Source organism: Terrapene carolina, unplaced genomic scaffold (assembly GCF_002925995.2).
Source record: "Terrapene carolina triunguis isolate 2854851 unplaced genomic scaffold, T_m_triunguis-2.0 Scaffold21, whole genome shotgun sequence".
In the NCBI taxonomy this organism is placed as follows: domain Eukaryota; kingdom Metazoa; phylum Chordata; order Testudines; family Emydidae; genus Terrapene; species Terrapene triunguis.
In genome coordinates this window covers 42045573-42068524 of record NW_020664372.1, presented here as the reverse complement: position 1 = coordinate 42068524, position 22952 = coordinate 42045573, and the positions used below count along the sequence as shown (strand labels likewise).

General features: G+C 40.9%; 1 protein-coding gene across 1 annotated transcript in view; it reads right to left on the bottom strand.

Moving 5' to 3' along the window:
• AFF3 (AF4/FMR2 family member 3) overlaps window positions 1–22952 on the bottom strand; it is a 476825-nt gene that overhangs the window by 58618 nt on the left and 395255 nt on the right. The window lies entirely within an intron of this gene.

The following is a 22952-nucleotide window of genomic DNA, read 5'->3' as shown; positions in this document are numbered from 1 at the left end:
CGTGACTCATATGAATGGAGCTTTCACTTCATCCCGTGGGAAACTACTCTGCAGCCTAACAGAGCTCACTGCAATACGTTTTTCCTACTATTCAGTCTAAATTTGTCCTCCTAACTTATTGTTGCTGTTTATTATTTAAACTCATTACTCAGAGTGATCACCTTAAACCATTCTCCTCCCCCCTTGGTATTTACACCCTTCAAATATTTGTAGACTGTTATTCTGTCCCCTGGCAGCCATCTCTCAGCCAAGTTATACATATGTAGCTTCTCTGATCTTTCCTCATAAGTCAATACTACCTCCAGGTGCTGGATCATTTTTATGGCTCTTTTCTGAACTCTTTCCAATTTGTCTGTATCTTTCTGATAACAGGAAGCCCAAAACTGAACACAGTATTGCAGGTGTGTTCTCACCACAGCCACATAAAGAGGGACTATTTCCTTGTTGTTCCTTGATGCACACCTCCTGCATATGTAGAGCTAAATTACACTGACTTTTTGGCTGAAATATCATATTTGAAACTCATGTAGTTTGCTGCCCATTAATACCCTTATATCGCTTTCAGAATTACTGCTTCCAGGATTCTCTCACCGAATAGGTGCATTTTGGATGATTTCCCTCCACAGATATTAGCTTGCATTTTTTTCAAACTGAATCTCATTTTGTTATTTACTGTCCATGTTTCCAGATGCCTTTGATTTATTTCTCTGTCCTCACTGGTGTCTGAAGCAACTCCTAATTTAGTATCAAATGCAAACTGAATTAAATGGCTGTTCACTTCCTCTTCCAGACCATTAATACAGATGTTAAATGAGCCCAAGCCAAACACCCTGGTATCCCAGTAATCATATTCTCCCAGCTCAGAACACCACTGTTTATCATTACCCTTGCTTACATCCTTCAATCCATATCTGGTCTTATCATAGTCTTCTTATCCAAGCTAATATGAATTAATTTTGAGAGATATTTTGTCTCAAATAATTAATTACAATTCAAATATACGACATCTAGTGCTTTCTTTTCATCCATTAATTCCATCCAGAAAGCAAGGATCTGATACCTGAGCCAAGTCTTTTGAGACAAGAAATTTATGGGTAAGATTCTTTCCTAAATTGAGATCCACTCAGTGTAGGAAAGAGGAAAGGCAGTCAGAGAGCCAGTTATAGCTCCCTGATTCTCTGCTCTGTGGAGCTCCTGGTCCCTGCCCCAGCAGGCTGCTCTCACTTAGGCCAGCTGTTAAAGGTCCACAAAGGACCATCTGCCTGATATGAACCAGTGTAGCAGCACTGTAGCCATGTTCCCTCCCACCCCTAATATGTCCCCTTCCTACAGTCGTTAATTTGTAATGAAAAAGGTGCCAGGGCTCAAGCAATTAGGTGCCGGGGTTCAAGTAATGTTTTTACTTTCATAACTGACGCAGCAAACCCAGAGGTGCTGGGGCTATGAACCGCTCGGCCCTGGCAAGTCCTGGCACAAATTAAGCACTGCCTTCCTGTCTCTTGGCATGTCTCCTACCCAGGACCGGGCATAGGAGCTGGTTCCATTGGCTTTATGATAACTGAGCCTCCCTGCACTGGGAGAATTCTCATCTCAGTATCTAGCCCCTTTGTACTGCCTGGGGGCAGAAAGGAACCAGACCACATAGGAAATCTGGCCCTGTGTGTTTTGATTAAAACAATAAATAAAATGTAGCGAATGAAGCGAGAGCAGCTGGAATTTATTTACATTTGCCTAAGAATTCCAATCAGGGATCCCCTTTCAGAGGCAGAAATTTTACACTAACAGAGGCCCATACCACTTAGATAGTCTAGTGCAGCAGAGACTAGTAAAGGAGAGTATACAATCCCTTTTCTATGCTAAGGTGTTTATTATCATGTCCAGACGTACCCAGACACAGTGAGTGCCTTTAAAAACTCACCAGTTGTTGGTTTTGCTATTATTTGTAATATCTCCTTGTTTAATTGGTTAAATGTGGGAAACACAAAATTTTCAGGGCACCCATTTGTAGAGCAGTGATAAGAGACACATTGATACTTGAAATAATAAGGCTGACTGGAAAAGGACTCCTGAAGTTTGTTCATTACTTTGGGACCAATCAGTGGTGTGCACATGTGATAGGTCCAGTAAATCAGAGATGGGCATTTCTCACTTTCTTTACTTACAGTAATAGATTCTAGTTACTAGCCTTGCTAATGAAATGAGAACAAAGTAAGTCACAATGTGACAATTCTTTCAGGAAATGTGAAAAGACAAGTGCTTTTTCTGACGGAGTGGTTTAGGGAGCCAGTGTTCTGAGAGTGTCCTACTTTAATAGACTCTTAGTCCTTCTCAGAAAATCATTGTCAGTGTCTGTCTGACAAGCTTCTTCAACATCACAGAACATCTGCACATTTATGTCCCGCCTCTGGTGGTTGTGGTTTTAATTTCTAGCCCATCATTTTTGTTTGGCATTGATTAAAGTATTCAGAATTCCTAGACAGGGGATGAGGGATAAAAAGCAGTAATATTTCTTTCTTGTTGTGACATGAAATGTTTTTTCTAGGCTGTTGAATAGAAATCATTACTACAGCCATACGTATAAAATATAACTCTTGAACTCTTCACAAACATCTGGAAATCTATATTTGCAGCTCTAATGGTAGCCAATATGCTAAAAAAAAAAATAAACTACACAAATGTTTTTCTATTTCAATTGATACTGTGATAATCTCCTATCCCCCTACTATCTCCAAGGCTGTGAACACACCATGATTTTGAAAAGTGTTCATTGGACTTTGGTGGTTCAGTATAAAAACACTTGCATGTTTCTTTTTACTTTCTTTTTAAAAACCATCGACCATGGATATGGTTCAATGAATGCTACTTTGAACTTCTCTTGTTTAAGCATGCTAGACCATGCAGTCAAAATAAAACATAGACATGCATTTTAATCCTTGTGACAAACAACATTCACAACAGTATATGGACTTATGTCTTAGAGTCAATTATTGCATGTTGGAAATGGTATTTTTATTTTAAGCAACTAAACAAAAATATGGGTAGTAACTACCCGTCCAAAGCCCTGTCATGAGAATACCCACTCTGATTGGCCTAAGAGAGCAAGATATTACTCTACAGAGGGCGCCAAAAGCTCAGTAAGGTACTTAGGCTACGTCTACGCTATGAGCTAGAGGTGTGATTCCCAGGACAAGTAGACATACTCACACTAGCTTTCATCTGAGCTAGCACACTAAAAATAGCAGTGTAGCTGTGGTAGCACAGGCTGTGGCTAACAGCCCCACGTATATACCCAAGGGTTGAGGCGGGTTTGTACTCAAGGCAGCTAGCATGGTGCTTCCGCTGCCTGTGCTACTGTGGTTATACTACTATTTTTAGCACACTAGCTCAGATGAGAGCTAGCGTGTGTCCATGTGAGCAAGGAATCATACGTGACTCTTAGACAGAAGAACATCGAATGCATTGCAGTAATCCAGCTCAGGGTAACAAAGACATGCATTATGGATATCAGGTCAGGATGCCAGAGAAAGCGGTGCAGTCCGGCAATATTATTAAATTGATTCAAAGGAAATAAAGCAGTTCTGACTACTGCTGACCCTCTAGAGCCTGTTTCACCAGTGCCTTTCATTTTGGTAGCATTTTATCCCCACTTTGAAGAGCTACAAATGATAACCAAGATTGCAAGAGAGTGGAGAATCAGGCCCTTGAACTTCAGTGTTAGACCCTGATCAAGGATCATGCCAAAGTTACATGACAGACTGACCCTCTGAAACATCTTCCCATCGAAGACTGGGAAGGCTTGGAAAATGTGCACTCTTCCTGCTTTCAACCCCCACAGATCTATATAATTTCACTTTGCTAAGGTTTAAATTTATCCAGATTTTTGCTTGCAACTTGCTGTTTTGCTCAGTAAGACAGTCCCTTTGACACTGTATAGTATATTAATTTCCATGTCTGGAAATTGAAAAAATATAACTGGTGTCATCTGCATAGCAGTGATAATCTAAACTATTCTTGTTCTAAATCTGACTCTAAAGGCCCATATACAAAGCAGCATGAAAACTATCACAGCCAGAGCAGACCCATGGGAAACTCCACAAGTGTTCCAGCCACTAGATGCTACCATGATGAGCGCCAGAGAAATGGCTCTACATAAATATAGAAATAAATACATTAAAAGTGACAAGTAGAATTCTCAAGAGACTGAGACTAACCAATGGGGTATGACCAATATGCAGTTTATTACATACTGCCATAATACTATAATAAAACTGTCATAGCCAACCTGTTCTTCAGCTGGTTCAACTGGATCTGATGACCCAACTCGCCAAAAGACGCTGATGGATCTTAAAACACCAAGAAGGATAGGACACTTCTATCCATTATGGTTTGCACATCATTAATGACCCTGAATGGGGCAGGCTGCAATTTAGCTTACAGATCATTACCTTCAAGATGTGCCACCATGTTTTCTAGGATCTTGGCCAAACATTGCAGGTAAGAAATCAGCCTTGAATTTCACTGTAAAATTGGATAGAGCAAGATCTTATTTAATGTTCAACACTGCCACAACCTTTAAGCCAGCAAAAGAGTGATAATTTGCTTCAATAAAAGAGGGATGTTGAGATAAACTATGTCAGAGGGAACATTCTGGCCCATGTATATTTTCAGGAATCTCTGTGGAAAAAAAACCCGCACTGGAACAAGGATTGAGAAGAGCTGCCTTTGCTAAACAAATGATACTGCTGGGGATCAGGTCAGTTTTGAGAAGTAAATGTGTTACCAGGAAAAGAAGTTGCTCTGGGTCTGAGAATATCGAAGATGTGGGAAATAGCCTGGAGAAGGGAGTAAAGAGATTTCAAATGTTCCAAGGGTCCAGAAAATCTATTGCTGGCCTTGGAGAAGATTAAAAATCAAGAAAAATATGCCAGACAAGAGTTTCAGTAAGAAAACAACCATTTGATACAGAAGGCCAGATCCTCAGCTGGTGCAAATGGATGTAACTTAATTGAAGTCAGTGGAGCGATGTCAATTTACACTAGCGGAGGATCTGGCCTACAATAGGTAATAATGTTTCAGACTCTGTGATAAAATATGCCCCTAACATTAAAGAAACCCTGCTTCCGGAGTCATTTCTTTCCCTCTCCCCCAACCCCAGATACATGCTTCTATAGTACAGTACCATTCTTCCCAGTCCTTAAAACCAGTTGGGGGCCATTACAGCACATGGTTCGCTCCTTCTTTGTGGGGAGCAAATTCTGCATGGTAGTTCCTCAAAGTACAAACTGACAGCTTTGTGCCAAAATTTGTATCATTATCATTAATGCCTGGCACTAAAGATAGTGAGAGTCTCCCATGCACACAGTTGGGAATTTCCTAGTGCTGATAATTAGCAATGAATCACAGAGACAGGCAGCAATGGAAGTGCCCTCTTCTTGCTAGCATCCACATGTATCTTTCAAATACCCTTCACTGACTATCTATTTAAAACATGCTCATCACTTTGTACTTCAGGATTGGGCCATTACACTGCTGTAACATAATTTCTTGAAATACTGGTTCTAGAAGGCAGTAGAATACAAAGGAACAGTATTGGAATGCTAGCCTATCAGCATCTCTGATGGAAACTTTATTCAGTGCTCCCATCTGCAGATCTCCAACTGTCTCCAGGTTTTAATATATGAAAAATGGCTTTGAGGCTAAAGCACAAAACTGAGAATCAGGAACCCTCTATTCTAATTTCAGCTCTTCCATGGACTACCAGAGTGATCCTGATCTGGCTAATTGACTTCTCTATGCCTCCGTTTCATCACCTTCAAAATGGGGACAATAATATTTACCTGTCTTACAGTGTATTATGAGGTTTAATTCATTATTGTTTATAAAACACTTCGATATCTTCAGATAGAAAGTAGTACAGAAACAAGGTATTATTATTACATGGTCAGCAAATTATCTACCTGCTGATATATTCTGTGGTAACATTAATGACTGATTTTAGGTATCTAAGTAAATTGTTTTCAAAAATGCTATTTGTTCTTAAAAAATGGTTTACTAAAGACAAAGTGGGTAGCCCTGCCATGGCGTCCTATTTGGGACTAAACACGCAAAGCAGATCTAATCACTTCCCTTTCTTCAGCAGAACTGTTCCCATGAGTCTATTAATATCTTTGGGAAACAGAGAAATGTTTTCATACTTCATTCATATAATGGATGAGATTGGAATGGAAGTCATGATGAGTGAGAGTCCTGGAGGTTGTTTGGCTTGTCACAATACATTATGCTTCTGTAAAAGTATTGCATTAGCTTAGCAGTGCCACCCTGGCACAGTGCAGCTAATAAAGTACAGCTGCCAAGAACAGAGTTCAGAGACTCCACCTATATTTTAACACTGTCCTTGGGAGTTGTTTCAATAGTTTCTGCTGACAAGACTGCAAGTGTTTAAGCATAGGGGGAGGAATAGCTCAGTGGTTTGAGCAGTAGCCTGCTCAACTCAGGGTTGAGAATTCAGTCCTTGAGGGGGCCACTTAGGGATCTGGGGCAAAATTGGTCCTACTAGTGAAGGCAGGGGGCTAGACTCAATGACCTTTTGGGGGTCTCTTCCAGTTCTATGAGACAGGTATATCTTCATATTTTTTTTATTATTATCTAATAATGCAAACCTATGGCAAATCAGCTCTCCTTACAGAATCAGGTTTGTAGCATTTATGATGCTTGTAATTGCTAGAATATTAATTCCCCAAACCAAAATAAACTGAAAATAATATGAAAAAAAAAATCTCTCAAAATCACAGAAAACAAGGAAATTCAGTCTAACCTTTTTTAGGGCCCTCTTATATGGTTTGATTGTTACTAGAAGCAGCAGTGTGAAATGACAGCTCCCACCTTGAAAGGACATTGTAAGAATTAGAAAAATACTGAAGAAGCCAGCCAAAATAAGTACCCTCTTGACAAAAGAGAAAAAAAAATAATTAATTTTAATTAATAATGGCATCATTAGTATCAATCGTTCTATCAGACAGAGTGTGTGCCGGGGTCTGAGAGATGAAAGGGTGCTAAAAACCTGCAGTTGCATTAACTTAGGATGAAGTGATTAGTCAGCAGGCTGACAGCTGTGCTGTGAGCCTGGTGCCAGATTCCAATGTATGCTTTCCTCAGCTGCCAAGTGTTTGCTGGTCTCACCAGATAAATGGAGCATCAGCAGTGTTTTATTTGACCTGCTCACAAGAAAAATAAAGCAACTCCGACTTCCTCGGTGTGTTTGTCATTGACCTTGCATCAGCTGAATATGAGCAGCAAGATTCCCCGGTCCAGGAAAGTTAACTCTTTACAGAATGGGCCTTCAAATGTCTTTTCAATGGTAATAACTAGTCTCCTAAAAACTGTAAATACTGTAACATGAAAAGAAAAAACTACAGACAGTGTCCACATTTCACATGCACTTCTCAGGATTAATGGGCCGAGGACTTACAATAGGCTTTGAAACCACACAGAGCTACTCTATCAACTCCAGTTATCCTCCCTTTATCAGAATAAATCTGGGAGCCATTTCCAAAGAGATTGTTCTGAGGGTGAAGGAGAATGGGTTGCACGTGAAAGAAGTTGTGAAGAAAACTCAACCAAAAATAACATAGTACTGCATATTGGCTCCCTATGACTTGAGGGTTTTGATGGCTTTTGTTATTTCTCCTTCATCTATTCCCCACAGACTGTCTTTTCTTTTTCCTCCTCATTAATCTGCTCTTGTACACAGTTAGGAACCTTATATCTGAGAATCTTCAGTAGTGGTCTAGCCCAACCTCACATGCTGGGAGGAAAGCAGGCATGGTGCCTTTGAATCAGAGATCTAAAACCGTAGCTAGGATATACTCTCCAAATCTTTGATGTGCTTTATGTGAGGATCCTCTTTCATTGTGACTAATGTGCTATCAAACCAAGCAGACTGCAGTGGCATCATCACTCAAAGTGCTCTTTTTTCCCTCTCCAGCAAGCAGACAAGAAGGGATGTCCTGGCTGAGATCAGCCTTGTTGCTCATCACTTGTGTGGCCTCCTCACAAGGTCTCAGGATGGAAAAGAGAATTTTCTTTGTAGCCCATCATACATCAATAGTATTTTAAAGTATTTTCAAGCTTTATATTACTCTGTCATTTTTGTTTAAACCAGTTCAGCTTCATGCTGCTTGGCACCCACAGAGCTGGCAAGGTGGGTTGGACGGCATACAATGACCATTGTGTTTTTTCATGTTCTATGGGCAAGGGGGAGAGAGAGTGGAGAGGGTAAGTTAATCAATTAACTTGCTATACAGCTTTAACAATTTTACTGCATGTGAGAGCCAGAGTGTAACCAATTTTCCCCCTCCCAATATCTCCTGGGCAGTGGGTGAGACATCTAGGTCCATCATGCCACGGGGGCAAAAGACAATCACACCCATGAGCACTTGTAGATGTAATGTGTAGAACTAGTGTTCACAGTAGTGATCAGTTATATTTTTCATATCAAACAATATCAAAGCTTTGGGCACTTTTCTACAGCTCTTGGAGTCCCTATAGTAAAAAAAAAAAAAAAAGTTCTGGGTGTTTGCTACTTTCAGACTCCACATTCCATGTGTTCCTCAAACCCCACCTCCTACCTAACGAGGGCAGCAAGATTGTACCCTTTAAGGACATTCTAGTCCCACTAGAATGGGGCGCTGCATATGCCATCCTCCATGCAATTCCCCCCACCTCCTTGAGTGTTATAAGTTCATCTGCCCATCTGAGATCAGACTACTAAGGCTCACAGAAGAAGGTAAGCATGAGTGGAGTCAGGGTATCTATTCCCCCACCAGAGTAAAAGCCACTCATATAACTTGGGTGACTTGGCTGATCAGTCAGAGATAGAAGAAGAAATGGCTCAGCTATGAATAAGAGGTTGTGGAGCTCAACATGGATTCCTCTCGGTCAGCAGAAAAAATGAAGTACAGTAATAGAGATCCAAGTCCTTCCACTTAGAGGAAGATTCCAAAGTTTACAGTCCTGTTAGGGAGACATTGCTTTAAAGAATATTCTTTACATCTGGGACCACAGGGGAAGAAAAGGGGAAGTGAGGTCTCTTCCCCCTCAGATAAGGAAGAAATAAAGGAACTACAGTAGGGTTCCCATTGGACAGAAAGGAAGGCCTTACACCAGTTAGCGGAATGGAGATCTGTAATTTTCTAAAAGAGATAAGAGAGAGAGAAAGCGAATGAGCCACTAGGAATGAGCTGCAGGGTGCTGTCTGAAGACAATAGCAACCTGGCTTTGTGAGCAAACAAACTGGACTGATTCCTATAGCAGGAGATATATCGTCTGGGAAGGATCGAAGAACACTGCTAAAAATAACACCGTTTAGTCAGGCAGGGCCATGGCAGATTAAGGAATAGCAATAACACTGTCTAATGGTCAGATCCTGTTAGGATTGGCCACTATGGAAGATACTGTACCATGGTGATAAATGTGGTACAAAACTGTAGATAGAGATACAGACTAGATAGCTAGGGAGCCTGAATTCTGAACTGAAGGATCAAATCACCAGGAAAAAGGGCCAAATGGTATATGAACTAGATGCCAGTAAATGCCTAGGTAACAAAATGGAGGAACTAGAGCTACTGGTGCAGGAAGTGAAACCAGATATTATAGGGATAACAGAAACATGGTGGAATAGTAGTCATGACTGGAGTACAGGTATTGAAGGCTATGTGCTGTTTAGGAAAGACAGAAATAAAGGCAAAGGTGGTGGAGTATCATTGTATATCAATGATGAGGTAGACTGTAAAGAAATAAGAAGTGATGGAATGGATAAGACAGAGTCTGTCTGGGCAAAAATCACATTGGGAAAGAAAGCTACTAGAGCCTCCCCTGAGATAGTGCTTGGGGTGTGCTACAGACCGCTGGGATCCGATCTGGATATGAATGGAGACCTCTTTAATGTTTTTAATTAAGTAAACATTAATGGGAATTGTGTGATCATGGGAGACTTTAACTTCCCAGATATAGACTGGAGGACAAGTGCTAGTAATAATAATAGGGCTCAGATTTTCCTGGATGCGATAGCTGATGGATTCCTTCACCAAGTAGTTGAAGAACCAACAAGAGGGGATGCCATTTTAGATTTGGTTTTGGTGAGTAGTGAGGATCTCACAGAAAAAAGGGTTGTAGGGGACAACCTTGGTTCGAGTGATCATGAGCTAATTCAGTTCAAACTAGATGGAAGGATAAACAAAAATAGATCTGGGACTAGGGTTTTTGATTTCAAAAGGGCTAACTTTAAAGAATTAAGGAAATTAGTTAGGGAAGTGGATTGGATTGAAGAATTTGTGGCTCTAAAGGCGGAGGAGGCCTGGGATTACTTCAAGTCAAAGTTTCAGAAACTATCAGAAGCCTGCATCCCAAGAAAGGGGAAAGAATTCATCTTATGAAAGGAGACTCAAAGAGCTTGGCTTGTTTAGCCTAACCAAAAGAAGGCTGAGGGGAGATATGATTGCTCTTTATAAATATATCAGAGGGATAAATATCAGGGAGGGAGAGGAATGATTTAAGCTCAGTACCAATGTGGACACAAGAACAAATGGATATAAACTGGACATTAGGAAGTTTAGACTTGAAATTAGACGAAGGTTTCTAACCATTAGAGGAGTGAAGTTCTGGAACAGCCTTCCAAGGGGAGTAGTGGGGGCAAAACACTGGCTTCAAGACTAAGCTTGTTAAATTTGTGAAGAGGATGGTATGATGGGATAGCCTAATTTTGGCAATTAATTGATCTTTGATTATTAGCAGGTAAATATGCCCAATGGTCTGTGATGGGAAGTTAGATGGGGTGGGATCTGAGTTACTACAGAGAATTATTTCCTGGATGCTGGCTGGTGAGTGTTGCCCACATGCTCAGGGTTTAACTGATCACCATATTTGGGGTCGCGAAGGAATTTTCCTCCAGGGCAGATTGGCAGAGGCCCTGGAGGTTTTTCGCCTTCCTCTGCAGCCTGGGGCACGGGTCACTTGCTGGAGGATTCTCTGCCCCTTGAGGTCTTTAAACCACGATTTGAGGACTTCAATTACTCAGACATAGGTTAGGGGTTTGTTACAGGAGTGGGTGGGTGAGATTCTGTAGCCTGTGTTGTGCAGGAGGTCAGATTGGATGATCATAATGGTCCCTTCTGACCTTAAAGTCTACGAGTCTATGAGTCTAAATGATGACAGAATGTTTTGCTCAGGGCATTTTGTGAAACAAGGGAGTGAGCTAGACTAGGACAGCCCCTAGCTATCAACCTGAGCAAGTGTAATTTCAGCATGGGAATTTACAAGCAGTAAGAGCATATGGTGGGAGGAACAGTGACAGCAGGAAGTGGAAAACAGTAGGCATGAAATCTGGGAAAGACAGCAACAGGAACCAGAGAAATAATGAAGGTCGCAGGATCCAGAGAGCTGCTCATGGCAGAGAGACTGCAGTAGAGTTAAGATAAGACTGCAAAACTGAGAGATGGACTGTTGCCCATGTGGATACACTGAAACTTTGTAATCAGAATTTCACGTACCTTGGGGGCATTACATTGAAGAATCATCACTAGACTATATTGTACAATAGACTCTGGCAGGTCTATACTATCGCTTAAGTTGATGTAACTTACGTCGCTCAGGGGTGTGAAAAAGACACCCAGGGAGCAACGCAAGTTACAGCAACCGAAGTGTTGTCCACACTGGCGCTACGGCGGCAGGAGATGCTCTCCCGCTAACATAGCTTCCACCTCTCACAGAGGTGGAGTAATTATGCTGACGGGAGAGCGTTCTCCCATCAGTATAGAGCAGTGTTTCTCAAACTGGGGTCGCTGCTTGTGTAGGGAAAGCCCCTAGTGGGCCGGGCCGGTTTGTTTACCTGCCCTGTCCGCAGGTCCGGCCGATCGCGGCTTCCACTGGCCGCGGTTCGTTGCTCCAGGCTAATAGGAGCAGCTGAAAGTGGCGTGGGCCGAGGGACTTACTGGCCGCTGCTTCCAGCAGCCCCCATTGGCCTGCAACGGCGAACCATGGCCAGTGGGAACCGCGATTGGCCGGACCTGTGGATGGGGCCGGTAAACAAACCGGCCCAGCCCACCAGGGGCTTTCCCTACACAAGCGGCGATCCCAGTTTGAGAAACACTGGTATAGAGCATCTTCACCAGATGAAGTACAGAGGTGCAGCTGCACGAATGTAGCGCTTCTAGTGTAGACCTGCTTGCTAAGATGCTGGGATGTCTAATGCAGTTCAAGAGTTTGAAAGTGAGGAAAGCACCATTTCAGCTGTTTTGAATGGTTGTGTTTTATACTTCTGCTTAGGGTGTGAGTCCAGTTATATAAATGAATGCGTTTGGGGAAATGAACTGCTATTCGGGAAAAGGATTAGAATGGAGCATTGTTCTTATGGACCTCTTGAAGCTATAATTTGGATCTGATAAAAGAAAATAGAACTCCTGGATATTCCTTATTCAGTTGTGCTACTTGAGTAAATGGAAAAGGGGGTTTTGTTTTACATATAAGCAATGGGAACTGTACGACTAGGTATATGAAAAGTCTGTAGTTTTTAACGAAGTCGGAAGTTTATATTGTCAAAAAAATAACATAAGAAACACTTTAAGAGAGTAGGCCTCATGAGTCCTTTGCACTGAAGTGATTTCTGATACTCACTTGCTAATAAATAATCACTTTCCCACTGTCTTAAAAACTTCCGTATAATTTATTTTGTTGTATAAGTATTAATGTCAAATACAGGGATCCGTTCAAGCTGTACTAATAGTAGGGACTCACTCTCAATGATTAGCATCAACTGGGAAAAAATCAGCTGCAACAATTTGAGGTCAGTTTTGCACTTATCACTCAGAATGCTATCAACTGTATTTTGCTGTCCTTCCAAATGTCCTATCAGAAGAAGTTTGTCCCACATTCTGGGCAATTTGCCTGGGTGTTAGCTTGCCTATCAAACTCCCTTCCCAAAATAGTCAATATGGATGTGATGCTAATCAGGAAAAGGGCAATTTTTGCTTGCGTGTGACTTTTTTTTAACAGCTGTGTTCAACATTACTGCACAATCACTGGTCTGCAACCACAGAGGCATCTTTCTCACTCTTTTTGCTTTGGCACACTGGCAACTTGTGTCAGAGTATTATTAACAAGCCCAACCCCATGTTTGACAATCTAAAATAATGAATAATGAATAATAATAATCACTTCCAAACACTGTGTTGCAATGTGTCACACTACAACAATTCAGCCTTTGGCTTTTAAATCAACAGGGCTGTGCAAATGGCCCTGTCCGGCAAGATCAGTCTCTATGCTCTGAAAGTCCAAATACAGATGAGCTTGTGCAGATAAAATTACTAGCTACTGTAATAGCTGTTTGAGTGGGTGTAATAAATTTAAATATGTGATGAACTTTTTACTGATTCTTAGTATTGCTGCTGCCAGCTTTTGTGTTACTCTTTAACGCAAGCCATATTCCGCTGTCTCCCAAAGGACTTTCTTAGCCTGTCTGCTCTAGTCTATATGCTGTCTTGAAATTTACAAGTATCAGAGGGGTAGCCCTGTTAGTCTGGATCTGTAAAAAGCGACAAAGAGTCCTGTGGCACCTTATAGACTAACAGACGTATTGGAGCATAAGCTTTCGTGGGTGAATATGCATGTGTCTGACGAAGTGGGTATTCACCCACGAAAGCTTATGCTCCAATACGTCTGTTAGTCTATAAGGTGCCACAGGACTCTTTGTTGCTTGAAATTTACAGTAGCTCTTGAGAAGGAGCTTATTGTAAGTAGCTCTGCTCTGCATAAAGAACTATAAAAAGAGGTTCTAAGTTCTACTACTTGTCTGTGTACATCATTTCCTCTGCAGAACACCATTATGTTTTCTGTTAGCCTGCACTGGATCAAAGGGCTCTCTCTCAGATGTTGCAAAAAATTATAAATGCTCAGACAAATACATAGTTGTCTATCACCACAGAAGGCATTAGACAGACTGGGGAACGGCCAAAGAGAGCAACTAATAAAGCCCAGAATAGCAGTGAAGAGGAGGTTAAAAGCTAATCATTTTGAAATTGCCTGCAGCCCTTAAAAGGTTCTTCAAATATTTTCCCTATTTGAAAATAGAAAAAGCTATTTTTCTGCCATGTGCAAAACAATTATAGTGTGTTTTTAAAAAGAACTGCATGTGAGCTTTCATTTGCATCTCACACCCCAAGAAACTCAAAAAACAATACAGGAAGAAATGTTCATAAAATGCAGTTGAGGAATATTTGCATGTGGGTTGGTTTTAGGATTTCAGGGGCCTGACTCTTGGGGAAGACCCCAAATCCAAATTCCACAGGGCTAGATTCTGACACTTTTATTTCGGTTTAGTAGCTCACGCCACAACTTTAATGGAAGTACCTATGGAGTAATGTAATATGGAGTGAGGGGATTGGAATCCAGCCCATTGTGATACAGCATCATAATGTTTTGATGACGGAAGTAATATTCCAGAATACATGGTAACCCTCAACTATAGCCCTAGCCGTACCTTCCACGGTCATGGTGCCTAAAGCTGGCCTCATTATAACAGAGAACAATAACCAGCAATGATTTACTGTGATAAATATAAATAGATTAAATCTATCATAGGAAACAATGACACTTCATATTTCAAAGAATAAAGTAAGGTCCAAATGCGAATTGAATCACTTTTTATATGTTGTCCATGGAAAACAGTGTGGAAGGTTTGTTTATTCATGTACAGAACGAGTGGGGAGGGAGAAATAAAGTGATGAGTATAATTGTATTTACTTTATTAATCCAGAGTGGTACTGATGTGTCTGGACACAGTGGCTCCCTGACTGGACCCTCACACAGCATGTTATCAATCCTTTGTTTTTATGAAAGGTGCTACCCAATAGAAGGAAAATAGCACTAGAGCTGTATGACATTTTAATAAACATTTTAGTCTTAAACCATGCTGTGTTTTGATGTAGTTGTCTTTATAGGCTCGAATTGCCCCAGTACTAGACATATCCTTGAGTAAGTCATCCTGTGTCTCATCTGTTTTGCTGTTCCTTAACAGCCATGCATATTTTTAAGTTTCTTATAATACTAGGAACTCATGTGTATCTTACTAAGGGTATGTCTACACCCAGCCGCTAGTTCGGCAGCTGGCAATCGAAGTTCTGGGTTCGACTTATCGCGTCTTGTCTGGACGCGATAAGTCGAACCAGGAAGTGCTCGCCGTCAACTGCGGTACTCCAGCTAGACGAGAGGAGTACCGCGGAGTCGACGGGGGAGCCTGCCTGCCGCGTGTGGACCGAGGTAAGTTCGAACTAAGGTACTTCGAACTTCAGCTACGTTATTCACGTAGCTTAAGTTGCGTACCTTAGTTCGATTTGGGGGTTTAGTGTAGACCAAGCCTTAGTCTGTTCTTCAGGCTAACCTTTTTCAGGGTTTGGGAAGTTTGTTTTCCCTGCCTTACCCTGAGAGTGATGGACGGGGGTGAGGGTAGTCCAACAAAGATGCTTCTCCCTCACAATGTCCACAAGAAGTTGCTGGCCTCGTCCCCAGGCAATTTAACAATCACAAAGGCATCTTTGACTTTCTGGAACTCTTATCACAGGCCCAGTACCTCTAACAGGATCCTCCTGGTTACTGCTTTGCTAATGTCTTGCATGCTATCGGACATGCAGTGCAATGTAGTGTATATTCCCATATCACACAGAATTTAAATTTAGCACCAGGATTCAGAGAGAGGCTATTAAAGGCGTTGAAGCCTGCATCTACCGCTGCTGCTAGGATGGAGGGAAGTGGGCTGCCCAACTGTGAGAACGTATGTACTGGCTCTTTCAAAGAGTAGTAGATACCCAGATAACAAGAAATACAGTAAAAAGTAAAAAAACCCTAAACAATACAATTAACAACCTTTTCATGGGTGGAGGGAACACTTCCTGTGGTCCTACACTGTGATTAAGAAGGACCCTGATGTGTTAGTGGGTCTCAGGTTTTCTGTCTAGCTCACAGGTGTCAAACATCAAGCCCACATGCTATCTTTGTATGACCCACGTGGCATATTCAGAATCTGCAGCATCTACCTTTTTAAAAAAAAATGAAACTAAGTTTTCTAGCCCTCATAGCTGCAAAAATATCCTTCAAAAATGAGCAAGTAAAAACTGATACAGTGTTGTCGGCCGGAGTCTGCAGACAGTCTGAGGCAATGAGGTGTGTGAACTTCCTCATATCCCATGAATCTCATTGGGTTGTTGACTCGAAAACCTAATGGCATTTAAGCGTTAATTATTCAATTGCTTATTTGAGCCGTGGAATGGGGAAGGAGTTAGGAATGAAGCCTGTGAGTGGAGGGAGAGGAACAGGAAGTTGTTGCAGGTAAGGATATGCAGAGAAGAGATGGGAGAGGAGGTATACACAGGGAAGAGGGAGAGAAATAAAAAAAAAAGGATGGAGAAGGAAGAGAAACAAAGGACAGCAATAGTAGTGGTTGTAAATATGAGCATATTTTTCCACTGAGTGATACTGAATACAGTAATCAAGTACTGAAAACAAAATACATATATGATGACTAATAGTTTAGTTACTACATGAAGGCCACAGTCTACTTTTGAGCACAGTGCAAACAATCTACTGATGTCAGTGGGAGACCCTTAGTAGATTGTGGGGTATATGTAGTCCTAAATTTTTACACCATAATTAAACATGGAATTTGGCCCTCTCTACAGGATTTGGCCCTCTCTACATGTGTTTGACACCCTTGAGGTAGCTAGTCTAAAGACCTATGTTGCCCGCCTATTGTGCACAATTTCTACAAGTACATCAACCAGCCTACTGCAGTCTTTATTGGAGTGCTTTGATGTCATATGTAACAGCTTATTTGATGAATTGTAGTGTTTGGTATGCTTTATAAAGCATGTGAGATATTACAGCAGCAAACAGTGAAACTGTTTTTTGTTCCAGACATTTCTGTGTTTGGTTTCCATTTTGGTCAGAATATTGAAGTATCTGTAACAGGCCATCAATTTTTGATTTTATGGTTTCATCTCACTCCTATAAAATGTTATCGTTTGGAGACTGGTCTGAACTTTTTCAAAGCTTCTCTCCAATGTGAGTGCCTTACAGCAACACTGCCTAGAGCAGCTGCTAACATCGTCACACTGAGAACTGCATTCCTGACATCAGGAATGAAAGATCATCATGAAATAATGGACTAATGTAGCCATTCTGTCCAGGCTCATAAATTAGATTTTAAATCTAGCAATTGCAGGGTAATTAGGAGGTGAGCAGCTTTCACACAGGAACATATATTTTCTATTCCTGCCTGCCTGAGACACTGTTTTAATTTTCCCTTTGTTAGCTGGGCTGAGAGAACTGCAATTACCAAGAAGCGACAGCATAGTGGCAAGAGTCTTGGCAGAACAAAAATTAAAAATCGGTGGATACCCCTACTAATTAAAATAATTTTGAATTAAATATAACAGTTCCGTCATTGCTCTTGTATTATAATAGTAATTATGTAACCGATCACTTTGAATTATGAATATAATGAAATAACATCACTATAGAGAGAGAACATAAAAGAGAGTCTCACTAACCATGTAATCCCATGAATGAGAGATGAGTAGCAGTCTGAAAGATATTTGTTAACAGTAGGTGATATCATCCCATTGATCACTAGCAGCTATAAAAGTTTTTAAAAGGCTCTCATTGGCCTGTCAGTGAGGCACAGGAAACAGGACAGGAATTCCCATCACTGGTGGCCACAAGAAGGTTTCACAGTATTAAAATAGATGATTTCCTTAGTCTGCAAACCTCAAAGGGGTATAAATAACAAACAACTTCAAAGCAAATGAAAGATTTTAGAGCAGCCTGTCAAAGAGGCTGCTGGGGTTTCCGTGGTAGACTTCCATGTTTAAAAAGTCACAGCAATTTGTTACTTTCTTATCCAAAACAAATCCATATGTCTCTGGATTATTTAAGATCGTTTTGGTTTTTGTTGTCATGGATTTTAAAGAAACAATATCACAATTATTTAAGGTGGGGGAAATGAAGTTAGACAGACAGCATCTGCAGTTTACAAATTGACGGATGAGCTCATGGACTAAAACTTTGCAAATTTATTCTGTGTTCTCCAACATTAGTTGATATGATTCTAGACCAAATGACAAGTAGGTGAACTAACTGTATTTAAGTATAGATCTGATATTATAGAAATGCAGCAACTAAATTTGCAGAGTGTGAAAACTGATTTTATGAGAAGAAAAACAATGGACAGTACACTAAAAGAAAAAGGACAACAGCAAGATTAAAGTAAAGATCTTTTAAAATATTACCTTAGTAAATGATTAAACTAAAAAAAACCCAAGGTTAAAATATTGCCTTTTAGAAGCTCTTAGGCAATCACTTAGACAATCACTTCCTAACTAAACAAAAACTGTTTACATCGCAGCACTGGAAACATATGCTGTTAATTTTAATAATTTGCAAGTGCCATGTCAGCCAAGTATAACGTCTAAACAAGAAAAATGACACTATTTTGGGTAATTGTTTCCCAGCACAGGTGTGGAGTGTGCATTTTATGAAACGTCTTAAATATCAAAACTAGCTAAGCTTTGGCTCAGTCAAACTGCAGCCTATCACTGTTTGACAATATAATGAAATATATTATTTGAGGCAATGGTATAGGTTTGGATAATGGTGGCGGGCTTAATAAAGCCTGCTCAGATTTTCACAGATAAAAAGAATTACATCTTCTTTTTCACTCTTTCAGAATTCACTTTCCTCCTCATCTCTCTTCATGTGTTGAGTGTACAAGCTGCATACTCCACCACAGCTAATGCCACCTCTCGACTGTTGCCCTGCACTGAGAAGATTGCTAGTGGGATCATGCAGTTGTGAATTAGCCAGCCCTTCCCAAACTCCTCCCTCAATTGAATGCCTGTAACTGGGGCACATGATGCCTTCACAGAGCTCAACTTTGATGTGGACAGGGAGTGCGGGCTGCATCTGTGAGGTCTCCCTTTTTCCACCCAGTGAAGTGTTAAGACACTGATTCCACTGTGCTCAGGTCCCCCCACAGCTACAGAGAGTAGTGTGTGGACAGGATTTGCTGCTACAGTAGAACCTCAGAGTTACGAACTGACCAGTCAACCACACACCTCATTTGGAACTGGAAGTACACAATCAGGCAGGAGCAGAGACAGTATGGGGGGGGGGGGGGGGGGGAAGGCAAATACAGTACAGTACTGTGTTAAACACAAACTACTAAAAAAATAAAGGAAAAGGAGCATTTTTCTGCTGAATAGTAAAATTTCAAAGCCGTATTAAGTCAATATTCAGCTGTAAACTTTTGAAAGAACCATAATGCTTTATTCAGAGTTATGAACGTTGCAGAGTTACGAACAACCTCTATTCCTGATGTGTTCGTAACTCTGAGATTCTACTGTATGTATTTAAAGGCTACAGTAATAAATTACTGTACACAAATGGATACATCCCACAGGCAAATTTGCTTCTTCTCTAAAGCAGTTTGATACCAGAATTTCTACCATAAGGCCAAAATTCTGCTCAGGCAGACTGACAGCTCTGATATTTTGCTGTCTTTAACAGTGGAGATGTGTGCATATAGGTAGAACAGAATATCAGAGTTCAAACCTCAGTGTGGGCCTTAGAACAGAATTCTGCCTTAGCTTTATGATAAAATAATGTGGATTTGGCTCAGCTTAGCTAACCAGATCAAATGCTAAGGTACTAAGCAGCACTAGTGCACTTTTAAATTCTTGTTGGCTTCTGTTTAAGTATGAACAACAAGATGATGAGGACTAAAGTCCTCGTTAAGGACTTGCCCTCTGGTTGCAGGGATATGAAATATGCATAGCTTCTACACAGGAAGCACACAACATGACAGAATAAATTCTATAGCAACTGGGCATTTACCCTTTCCTCACAATAAAAGACATGACAGGATAAACAGGACTTCAGTCTCCACAACTTCCAACCCGACAACTGTCACCAGTACTAAATTCACTTCAAAAATACAGAAAAAGGTATTTTAAAAACTGTTTGCATATATAAATAGTCTTAGGTTCAAATTAAAGAATGGTTCAAGCAGATGCAATGCTAATGCAAGTAATGATTTAAAAACTATGGTTGACCTAAAGATCACAGCACAAACCTGTTTCAATTAGGCATGGGCAATCCCAGAAGAGTTTGGGGTTTTGCTAACCTCTTGAACTATTTTTTTGCAAAATTGACTTAAATCTTTTTTCCTCTGTAATTTAAATCAAAGAGCAGTGCCCAGATTCCCTCCGGCAGCAGGAGGTAGAGGAATCCTGAGGGTGATCCTGAGAGCTGGGAGAGCCACTCGTGTGGTTCTTCTGGGATGGGTATCTTACAGTGAGACCTGGCTGAAACTTGGGACTTCCAGTTCATGGGAAATGTCAACATTCTGAAATTTGTTTTTTCATTCAATTCGGACCAAAATCAAATTTTCAAAATTTCTCACGAAATAGAAATTCAGGGAAAAAAATACTGTTTTGGAAACATTGACGCATGGTGTATCTGAAACACAACATGCTCCCCAGGAAACTGTTTCCATCAGAACCCTTCCTCTGATTCAACTCATGTCTGTCAAACCCAAGATATTTTCGTGAAACAATTTGGGTTTGACGAATCAGCATTTTCTGATGAAACGTTGTTTTGTTGAAAATTTCTGACCAGCTCTACTTGTAAGATCCATATTTGTGACTCTTCTACAAAAACCCCACATGGTGACCTCAGCAGCACCTCTCTTCTGTATACTGGACCTTCTCCTGCAAGCAGCATGGGAACACAAAATTGTTCAAGTGAGAAATTTGCACAAATAAAGTTTCAAATAAGTAAAATGAGTTTTCCATCTCTGAGATCAGTGCACTAGGACCCTGGAAGGGCCTACACAATTGCTCAGTTGCTGAGCATTATTTTAATATGCTTTTAGGTAAAGTTTAGTATAGAGGAAAAGCCCCATTCAATTAAGTGAGAAGAACTGAATAAGAAATCAGTAATGGACAAGAAAACCAGTAAAGGTTGACATTCGGTGGAGATTTCTTTCCATGTTTTCCTGTTGACCTCACAGACTGTGAACTAAAGAGCACTGAGTACATTAAAGGAAAGGGCACAATCTCATTTGGTCCTATGAACACTGGCAATATGTTATGAAGACAATATACAAGCTTGAAAGGGAAAAACCGCAACACCATCCTGATGCCCTGGAGGTTTGGTGCAATGCCATTTAACCAGAGCTCTGTGAGGGTTAAAATGGCCCTATGAGATTTATAGTAGGTCATGACTGGAACTCTTTTCAGGGCAAAGTTTTAGGACAAAAGGTTTTTGTTTGAGAACTTTAAAAAGAACTTTAAGAAGAGGCTGGTAATTTTCCAAGATTTCTCTTCTTCCTTCAGGCAACTATTCTAGCCCGGCCAAAGCTAGAATAGTCCTGGTGTCTATTTTCAGATGAATAACACTGAAGAATCAAATATTTACAAACCCAGTTTAAATCCACGTGGTGTCATTGTTCAATATCAAACCTGTAAGATTTCAGACAAGGGACTTCATGACACTAAAGGAAGTTACTTCAATAAATAACTATTTGAAGGGATTATGAGGGCGGGTCAGCAGTGAATAGTCAGGGGAGCAGAACAGAGGATTTATAAAGTATAAACAATTCCTACTAATTGTCATGTCTGATTGATTGTCCTGTGTGCACCTTCATGGTCTGAAGTCAAAGGTCATTTCAGTTAATAGGGTAGGTGGCAGGGTGGGTTAATCTACCACTGTTTACCTGGATTAATTTCTGCTGATATCATCTGGCAAATGAGATGACACTTGTTCACATCATAAAAAGCGCCATACCATCCAGCACAACAGTGAGCCGCTGCCCAGAAGGAGCACAATACTTCCAAAGGGGGTAGTTAGCAGGTCAGGCTGAGAAGCATTAGCAGAGCTATGTAGGGAAGCCTGGTTGCACTACAGCTGGTTCTAGCCAATGCTATGAGTCATGCACTTGGAGAAGGGCCAGCTTCACACAAAATCATTAAAGGGGGAGAAAAAAATAAGAGGTCAATTCACTCTAACAGTGCAGGACACATTAACTTTTCAGCAGCAGGTGGTGAGTTGACTAGGCTCCAAAAGAGTTTAATGTGACACCATGAGCCAAGATAACCTGCCTCCCACTGCATGCACAGGGGAGCCGGGTCTGGGCAGTTGATGGAGCAGGTCATTGGCAGAGCATGTCAGGGAGGAGGGCTCCAGAAGGATACTGAGGAGCAGGGAGATGACTGAGTAGGGGATCAGAAAGAGAAAAAACAGTGAGGGATATATCAGGGAGCCAAACATCTCAGGAGGGGGAGGCTTGGAAGTGAAACTGAGGGAGAACAAGAGGGAAAAATAGTAAGGTGAGGGTTGGAGAGCCAAAAACATGGGGATCCATAGGGAAGCCAGCTACTGTGGAAGATCTGTTTCTCCTGCTCCCCTCCTCACTCTAAAATGCACAGAAGGGCAGGAAAAGAAAGAGGGTAAGGACAAGGAGACAATGCAGTAGTACAGAAAGTGTTTAACAAAGGTCTCCCAGGAGGGCCCTACACAACAGCCAGCCTTGTCACTGTTGGAAGTAATCTCTTAGTTTTCAAACAATGCAGAACTTGCAATGTATATTATATAAGGGCAGGGTCAGTTCACACACTCACAAAAGCACAGTAAAGTGTCTGAAAAGGTAATTAGGAAGAGTGTGATTTACTTGGCAGGACTCGATGACTTTTCTGGAATCATTTTGATCTATTGTGTAAATCAGAACCAGGGGATTTAAAAAAAAAGATTTTTCTTGATAGACTATTTACTCATTTGGAACAGTTATACTCCACTGTATCAATAAATAATAAGGGAGTGCAGTTTTTTGAATTATTTGGCTGAGGTGTTTC